This window comes from Panthera leo, chromosome C2, assembly GCF_018350215.1.
Source record: "Panthera leo isolate Ple1 chromosome C2, P.leo_Ple1_pat1.1, whole genome shotgun sequence".
Taxonomy (NCBI): Eukaryota; Metazoa; Chordata; class Mammalia; order Carnivora; family Felidae; genus Panthera; species Panthera leo.
In genome coordinates this window covers 19,569,505-19,578,427 of record NC_056687.1, presented here as the reverse complement: position 1 = coordinate 19,578,427, position 8,923 = coordinate 19,569,505, and the positions used below count along the sequence as shown (strand labels likewise).

The following is an 8,923-nucleotide window of genomic DNA, read 5'->3' as shown; positions in this document are numbered from 1 at the left end:
GGATGGAGGAGAATAGTCATTGGAACACAACCTTCTTTAACATCTTTAAGTACATCTTTAGTACATCTAAAGTACATCTTTAAGTACATCTTTAAGTATATCTTTAACTTTCTTATAGGAAAGAGTAAATTAATACTTTAGTGTAAAGAAACATTTCTATTCTGGTCAGTAAATATCACTTGCAAAGATGCAGCAAACCATGTTTGCAGAAAGGGTTGAAAAGCCTTCCATTCATTAGGAACTACTTAAAGCAAAGGCACTAAGTTTTCTTGAACTTCTATAACAAAATACCATAGACTATAGCTTAAACAAAATAAATTTATTTCTCACAGTTCCAGCAGCTGAAAGTCATGGTGCCACTAAGACGGATTTCATTCTGATGCCTCTTCTCTTGGCTTGTAGGCAGTGGCTATCTCACGGTGTGTTCATATGACCTCTTCTTTGTGTAATCTTAGGAAAGGAGAAAGGGGTGAGGGGAGGGAGAGAGGAGGAGAGAGAGAGGGAGAGCTCTCTGATGTCACTTCTTTTAAGGGCACTAACCCCATCATGTGGGTCCCACCTTCATGATCTCATCTATTTACCTCCCAAATGCCCCATCTCCAAGTACCACTACACTGGGGGTTATAGCTTTGTGAGATCATAGAAATTATATATATATATATATATATAAAATATATTATATATTATTATATTATATATTATTATTATATTAATAGATGCATGGAAACTTGGCAGGGAAAAAAATCCACAATCACCACTACCATCATCGTCCTTGTCATTGTCATCAAATTAATCCTTTGAACAATCTCAAAAGTTTTCTCAGTGAAGTATGAAGACAGTGATGAAGAACACTGATTTCTAGTTGTCTTGAATTCTGTGCCATCAAATGATCAGCATGAAATGGATTCAATGCTGAAAATTTCAAAACAACATTCCTAAGTGTGTGTGTGTGTGTGTGTGTGTGTGTGTGTGAATTAGGATGCTCAAGTCAAATGGAAACTCACCCCTAACCCTTTGTAATTTCCTGCTTTGGTGGCTGTGATGATGATAAACATTTATCCTGGCTTCAGGAAATAAACAACTATTCAATCCTAAAAAAAACAAAAACAAAAAAAATATATATTATATTATATATTATATTATTAATATATTATATATTATTATTATGATATATGTGTGTGTGTGTATATATATATATATATATATATATATATATATATATATATATATGTTTCTGCCCTCAATTCCTGGCACAGAACTTCTAAAACCCAGATAATTTCCTAAATGACATAAACACTAGAAGCATCTTTTGTTCTATATTTGATCTTTGGCGCCAGTCTTGGTGCAGTGTTCGTAAAAACTTTGGAATTTCCCAGGTGATAGGAGTGTCTTCTGTTCTAATGAATGTCTTTTGTCCATTTGAAGTGGTTGCGGTGGTGGTGGTGAGGGGGACAGTCTTGTAGGACTGAGCATTTACCCTGTGGGATGTGATGCTATTTTCAGGTAGATAGTGTCAGAATTGAGTTAAACTGTAGGACACCTAGCTGATGTCACAGAGAATTACTTGGTGTGGAAAAAAAAAAACATACATATTTGGTGACTAGAAGTGTCAGAGGATTCTGGATGAGTAGAAAAGGAGAAACACTCAGAACAACACAGGATTCAACATACAAATTTATGGGAAACAATCATTCAATCCATAACAGGCACTGTCTATAGAAGCTATTAAACTTCTAGAAATATGTTTTCCAAGATTAAGATTGCCATAAAAATATCTATTTTTGGCACTTAAAATTTTAATATCATTATTTTAATCCATTTCATTCTGTCTATCCCATGACTGCTCAGGTCTAGAAAAGAAAGAAGGTGGTAGAAGTGACATCCTAAACGTATCATGAGTGAACTGGATGCAAATTAAACCTGGAAAAACCAATTCTAATTTCAAGGGTATGAATTGAGAGATCCTACCGATGTGCAATGGGAAAAAAAATGGAATCAATACATCTCTCCTGTGGTGAAAGAAAATATCAGTCTGGCCTTAAGTAGGACTTATGTCTTATCCTCAAATCTGTGGACACAAAAACACTTCAGTTCCTTTACAATAGAAACGGTATCAGATCATGAACTATTCACAAAATGGTGGCTAGCTTTAGATGGCAAAACGGTTCCACTTATAGGTAAATGTGTTTTTATTTTTAATAAGAGAGGAGATTATCTCTGTCACAGAGAATACAAATCTGTGTTAGGCTGTCTATGCATCTCCGCATATTCTAGTTGCTCTTTGAAACTTAATAGTTCCCTGCAGGGTCCAGGATAGATTCCCCAGCCTATGGGATTGGTATAGTAGTGAGCATAGCTGCTGTCTAAGACGACTGCTCTATTTTCAGCCATTGCATTAACATTTTGACAACAGGAAAGAGTAACAGATAGAAGAAAGAGTGGCCTATCTCTTATTGTTTTACTAAAAGAAAGGGCTTTATTTTTTTTTTTTAACATTTGTTTATTTTTGAGACAGAGAGAGACAGAGCATGAACAGGGGAGGGGCAGAGAGAGAGGGAGACACAGAAGCTGAAACAGGCTCCAGGCTCTGAGCTGTCAGCACAGAGCCCGACGCGGGGCTCGAACTCACGGACCGCAAGATCGTGACCTGAGCCGAAGTCGGCCGCTTAACAGACTGAGCCACCCAGGCGCCCTGAAAGTGCTTTATTTTTTAAAACTAAGGTATGTGATATGCAGAAAAGTGTATAGATTCAAGTGCACATTAAGGGATGACTTATGACAAAATAAACATTCAAGCGTAATTATTTCCAAGATTACTAATAAAATATTAATAGTAACCAAGAAGCTTGGTTTATGCCCCCTCCCAAGTGCTAATCTCTATCATTTTATATATATATTTTTACAACTCTGAATGTATTCTAACAGCATAGATTAGTTTTGTCTGTTTTTACACGTTATGTAAGTGGAATGATACAGTATTTATTTTTTAGTATCTGGCTCATTTTAGTCAAAATAATGTTTGTTAAGATTCATCACAATTTTACACACAGAAGCAGATGTATTATCATGCTTATTAATTTTTTAAACATTTATTCATTTTTGGAAGCGAGAGAGACAGAGTGTGAGTGGGGGAGAGGCAGAGAGAGAGGGAGAGACACAATCAGAAGCAGGCCCCAGGCTCCGACCTGCCAGCACAGAGCCCGATGCAGGGCTCGAACTCATGGACCGCGAGATTATGCCCTGATGCAAAGTCAGATGCTGAAGCGACTGAGCCACCCAGGCGCCCCTATGATGCAATGTTATTAAATTACACAAATATATTTGTCATTCCAGTGTTATAGAGTCGTTCTACTGCTGATGAATTGGATATCTAATTTTTTTTTAATTTGAATAATTACAAATAGTGCCACTGTGAATATTCTTGTACCCACCTTCTGACCATATTTGGGGTCAGAAGGTCATATTTGGGGAGTAAGAATGAGTATGCATGTGCATGTGAATATATAAATACACGAATGCACACACGTACATCTGTGATATGTGTATATTTACTCCAGTGCTCTCAAAAAAACCCCAATGAGATAGTTGCAGAGAAAGTGAATTCTGACGGGCAAGTGTTGAATTTGTTTTTCCACCTACAGGTTTGGGTAACTCTGCTGAATACAATGAGTGAACCCACAGCTGTCACTTCATTCTATTGATGAAATGCTCTGCAGCCTTGAGGAAATCAGCGTGGACAGCTTCTCAGACAGAACTTGTAAAGGGCAAATGTTTCCAAATGTGTACTTATGGCGAACACCCACCGCACAAAGCAAAGTGTGATCATCCACCTGGATTCTCTGAGGCGTCTGATCCAAATTATACTTTGGCTTCAGCTTCAGCACGGTGATTTCTGAGTCACGGTTCCCTGTCTGTTACACTTCCATTCTCTGGGAGTCATCGTTCCCAAATCGCCCATACACGTTGGGAGGAACTGATGTGGTTGGAGAAAATATGGCTATCACGATTTCACCTTTTAGTTCAAAACGGTACAAATGTAAAACCTGTGAGGATTAAAAGAACACAATCAATCCGAAAGAGGTAGTAGGTATTTCATCAAATATTAAAAGGTCAAATAGGGTGACATCCCTACATTAGGGAAATTTATTTAAGAAAATTCAATCTACTGAGAACTCTTCACTTTGAAATGTGATAAAGGTCATAGAATAAATTATTTGAAAGCAATTGCAGAAGTACCACTTGTTTAAAGCCCACTAACATTTTGGAGGTTTTTATGTTTGCTGCGCTCTCTTTTTTACCAAATAGTCCCTCCTCTATATGCAGTATCTCTCTCCCACTGCAATAAAATCACATTTCAAAGATAATCAATAACCTATTTACTGAGTACAACATCCACTCTAATTTCTCAACCACCCCAGTCTCTCTGCAGTATTTGAGACTACCTGCTATCACTTTCTTTTTGAAGACCTTACATCCTTGGCTCTTTGATTATCTTTTTAATCTCTGAAATGTATCTCAAGTCTATTTGCTGCAACCTCCCAAACCCCCAACGTGTATTCTAGGGTCGTGTCACACAAAACTTGTCTTACTGCTTCCCCTTGGTACATCTGAAACTTTTTCAAAGTTGTTGATTTCTGGGGTGCCTGGGTGGCTCAACGGTTGGGCATCCAACTTCGGCTCAGGTCATGATCTCACGGTTCCTGAGTTTGAGCCCCACGTCGGGCTCTGTGCTGACAGCTCAGAGCCTGGAGCCTGCTTCGGGTTCTGTGTCTCCCTCTCTCTCTACCCCTCCTCCGCTCATGCTCTGCTCTCTCTGTCTCAAAAATAAATAAACATTAAAAAAAATAAAATAAAAAGTTGTTGATTTCCATGAAATATATTCTTCCACCTTCTCATCCCTATACACTTTTGATGACTTTGTTTACCGGTAAAATCCCTAGGCATTTTCAACATCTGGATGATAACTTTTCTTCTCTACAATGACTTACACTCTGAATGTAGGAGAATTTGATCACAGGGTCTCATTCGCAAGGCACAGGAAAGTCCGTGGCAAATAAGAGACGTTCGATTTATGCAGAAGATCAAATAAGGGCTTTAGATTCAAAAGTCCTATATTTAAATTTTAGCTCCCTGATGTATTTGATATTAAACTGATAAATCCTTCTCTGGAAGCCTTACTGCTTCATAGGAAACAGAGCTAATAACAACTTTCTTGTAAGACTGACATGAGATGATGTAAGAAAATCACCAAGGATGATGTCTGGCACTTAGCAGAATTTCTGCAATTGGTTGTAACTGCTGCCACTACTATTATCATTTCTCTGTTCCTCCACCTCTTCTTAAGAGTACTCAGCAGTTGGATAAATGAAAATCTTAAAATTTCCTTTCTTTATGAAGTTATATCATGAGTCAAGATAATTGCTTTTCTATATAGCGAGCTGCATGGGCATAACGAACTCTATGAAATCCACTTGGAATTTGTTTCTCTTCTGTTAGAGGAGGTCATCAGGAGAATGTCACCACCGATTAACTAGTGAGCGGGATCTGGGCGATCAGACCTCACTGCATCCCTTATCCTTGGAAAGTATATTCTGCCCACAGGGAACCATTTTCAAATATGTAGCCTTCATAGAGCAACGTGTTGTTGGACCAACCAGGAAGGTCCAAACCCAGGTAAGACCTGTATATAAGCATTTAAGATTCTGGCAGGGGGCTGCAGAGATCTACTTGACTTAAGGCAACAGAAGACAAGCCTCATCTGTAAGTTCCTTTGCTTATTAAACCTGCCCGCTAACAATATGGGGGTGACCTGCCTCTTTCTTCAGTCTCTCCTTGCCTTCTGTTCAGAGGCCAGTTTCAGATTTCACTCGGGAATTCCTGTGCTTGTGAGACAAAATTCCTATGGTGTATTTATATACTTACTGAATACCTTTCAAGTCAGTAATAATGAAAATGTACTAGCTTCTCCACAGATCATATTATATTATATTCTCCCACCATAGCAACATGACGATCCATATACAATTTATATATGTATATATATATATATATATACATATATATATATATATAATCACTGTGATAAGTAGCAAAAGAATATTGATGCTTGCTTACAGATGTGTCATTACCTACTTTTTTTTTTTTCTTTCTCTTCTCCCCTTCCCTTCCTTGGGTGTCTGAGGCATTTGACAGTTTATAAGAAAGCCAATTGAGCCGTTAAAATTCAGGCATATTTTCCAATTCCTATTCTAGACATTTAGTAAGACCATTAAATTTAGTGTTAAGTTTTTCTTCCCCAGTGACCACTAGCCAGGCAAAAAGAAATTACATACTACAATACCTATTGTTTAACCTCTAGGAAAAGATGGGCACAAATCTTTGATCACAGATATTGGCCGCAACTACCTAAGGAGAAAGATAGAATATTGGAGATTATATGCTTGTTTTAAGTGTCTAACTGGAGAAACAAAAGGATCGGAGGAGAAGTAGGGTGAGAACAAAAGAATAAGAAGAGATAATTAAATAGGCTTAGGAAAAAAATCATGGCTGTCTCTAACTGAAGGGAGAAAGAGAAGTCAACATATTCAAGTCTTTTGCCTTCCGGAAAAACCACACCTTATTTGAATGGAATAACAGTCTTCTGCAATAATTGTGGTCTTTTTCAACATTATCCATCTGTGACACTGCTTCTGCAAACCAACCTGTCAATTTCTCTTATTTCTTTTCATATAAATAAATGCTTTACGCATGGACATCTAAATATGTTAAAGACCCAAATCAAGGCCGTGAGGAAATTTGAGGATTCTTTAGCAATTAGAATAATTCCCTAAATGATTAACATTAATAAATGCCAAAGTCCAATGCTCTATTTACTCCTTGAAGATTAACTAACAATATTTTAAATATCAACTTCCAGTACACTAACTCTCAAGTTGTGAGAACCACAAATTTATGAAGAAGTAAATCTTAATAACTTGATGAATAATTAAGGCTTAGTAGTTACCAGCATTTTTATCTACTGGTGAGAGTAAGTGATTTTGCAAGGTTAATGAATTTTAATTTGGATGCCATTATGTTACTCTCTCTGTTCTTGTCTATCTGGTGCACAGAAAATTCAATCTATTAAACTCAGTATGGGGCAAAGCCACAATGACCTGCTGGTAATTGCTGGTTAACAATGTTGCACAATAGTTAGTTCAGGAGAAGGCTCTCTTTGGCTGATCTGGCATGGGATCCTAGTGCATTATCACAAAGGTTACTGAAGAATGCTGATCAGAATTTGAATAACAATTAGTCACTATAGTAATAGAACAGTGAAGTTATGTTTATTCAAGTGGTAGCAGCATGGTTATAGAACCAAGCACAACCCTCATGTCAGGCAAATTAATTAGCTTACGCTTTTCCACAGCCACTTGGCCAAAATTGCAAATCGTTGGAGAATCCAATTATACCACAATAAAGGAGCCCATGCTGATCAGTTTGCTCATATATTATAGAATGCAGTGTCTCCCAAGCCTTTTCCCTTTGTGTATATCCACATGATCTAAGATTGATCCTGGCCAGGATGGAAAAAAAGAGACACTATTGAGACTCATTACAATGAGTTTTATGTATGGCATGTGGAGATGTAGTAAAATACTAACAATTTGTCACCTAGGTGAGGGAGTACAAGGGTGGATTTTACTTTTCTTGCCACTTTTATGTACATCTGAAATTATCTCAAAAGAAATACTGAAAACCATTTAGATCCCAAGGAATAAAAATAAATTCAAGCACTATGTAATAAAATAATATAGTAATGATAATAATAATAGCAAATAGTGTAACAACCAAACTGCCATAATAGTTTTATTTTTAATCAAATCAACTAAAAATCAAAGAATAAAGAAGAACATGATGTATATTTACATTTATTATTGACAAAGTAGCTCTCAGTGAATCCAATACTTAATGAAAGCATAGTAATAGAAAAAAAATAATATATTTAGAATATTTGAAAAACAGGTCTTGAATTAATTTATTAAAAAGGTTAAGAAAACAGATGCCTGTGTGGTTCAATTGGTTAAGCATCTGACTCTTGATCTCAGCTCAGCTCTTGATCTCAGGGTCATGAGTTCAGGCCCCACAATGGGCTCCATGATGGGCATGAAGCCTACTTAGAAAAGAAGAGAGAGGAGAGGACAGGAGTGGAGAAGAGAAGAGAAGAGAAGAGAAGAGAAGAGAAGAGAAGAGAAGAGAAGAGAAGAGAAGAGAACCTAAGACTCATATTGTGGAAGCATGTACAATCATGTACAGTTAAGGCAGTGCATGACACAGAATACTTTTTCTGTTTTGATATTTCTTATACAGCTGACCAGAACTTAAGGAATCTAGACCAAGCATCTTTCAGGGTAAATCATGAATGTTAGGCATAAAATGTGAGCAACCGAGAAGCTTCTGTCTTTGATGCTGTTCACAGCCTGGATATGGGCTCATATGCCCTACTCCTCCCAGAGGACATGAAAAGCAGCTTGAATGACTTCTGAACGAACACTGGCGCTCTCCTCTGTAATCATTTTCCACATTCAGACCATCTCAGGAAGAGAAGATGAGCAAATTAGATGTTCAGTTAAGAGGAAAGAACAGGGGCTCCTGGGTGGCTTGGTCGGTTAAGTGGGGGACTTGGATCAGGTCATGATCTCACAGTTTGTGGGTTCAAGCCCAGTGTCGGGCTCTGTGCTGACAGCTCAGAGCCGGGAGTCTACTTCAGATTCTGCATCTCCTGCCCCTCCCCTCTCATGCTCTGTCTCCCTCTCTCTTTCAAAAATAAATAAACATTAAAAAAGTTTTTTTTAAAGAGGAAAGAACAGACAACAGATTCCATTAATGAATTGCGATGAATATTTATAAGAAATCAAATCAGTTATTTTGTTGCAATTTCACT

At 37.4% G+C, this 8,923-nt stretch overlaps 1 long non-coding RNA gene across 1 annotated transcript; it reads right to left on the bottom strand.

Annotated features, from left to right (window-relative positions):
- Positions 1-1,034: 1,034 nt before the first annotated feature.
- Positions 1,035-7,236, bottom strand: LOC122198800. Its single transcript, XR_006193166.1, has 3 exons — positions 7,155-7,236; positions 3,804-4,043; positions 1,035-1,091 (listed from the first exon to the last, which is right to left on the bottom strand). It is a non-coding gene; the product is annotated as an uncharacterized LOC122198800 (long non-coding RNA).
- Between the last annotated feature and the right edge of the window lie 1,687 nt (positions 7,237-8,923).